Source organism: Cynara cardunculus, assembly GCF_001531365.2.
Source record: "Cynara cardunculus var. scolymus isolate 2C chromosome LG 6, CcrdV1, whole genome shotgun sequence".
NCBI lineage: Eukaryota > Viridiplantae > Streptophyta > Magnoliopsida > Asterales > Asteraceae > Cynara > Cynara cardunculus.
Window position 1 is genome coordinate 18,553,259 of NC_037533.1, and position 563 is coordinate 18,553,821.

The following is a 563-nucleotide window of genomic DNA, read 5'->3' on the forward strand; positions in this document are numbered from 1 at the left end:
TATATATATATATATATTTCCACATGCACAAAATCACGTTCTGCACATACTAGCACATATCAAATTATCATGCTATCACGTAATCATTTAGCCAAATATTCACGTATAAATTACTTTGGGTAATAACCAGGATCCGGTTATTACACATATCATTCATGTATATTATTTTATCATGCATACCATTAGATATTCAAATATTAATCGCGTATAATTTTACCTCAACCCAGATTGTCTGAAACCGGGTTATAACACGGAGCACCATGCAGAGCCTTTGCATAGTGCATGCAGAGCTTTTGGCTTGCCTATACAGAGCTCTGAAGTCTGAAGAGTTTTACTTCAGAGTTATTTCAAGAGTACAAGACTGAAGTCATTCTTCAAAGTTATTTCAAAGTACAAGTCGAAAAAATCATTCGAAATTTACTTCTAAGTTTAAATTCAATTTACTGATATAGTTTCATTTCTAAATTTAATTTTATCCTAGAGTTAACTCCATTTTAACTAATTATTGATATAATTTAATTTCTAAATTCAAGTCTGAAGCTATTTTTCAGAGTTATTCTTCA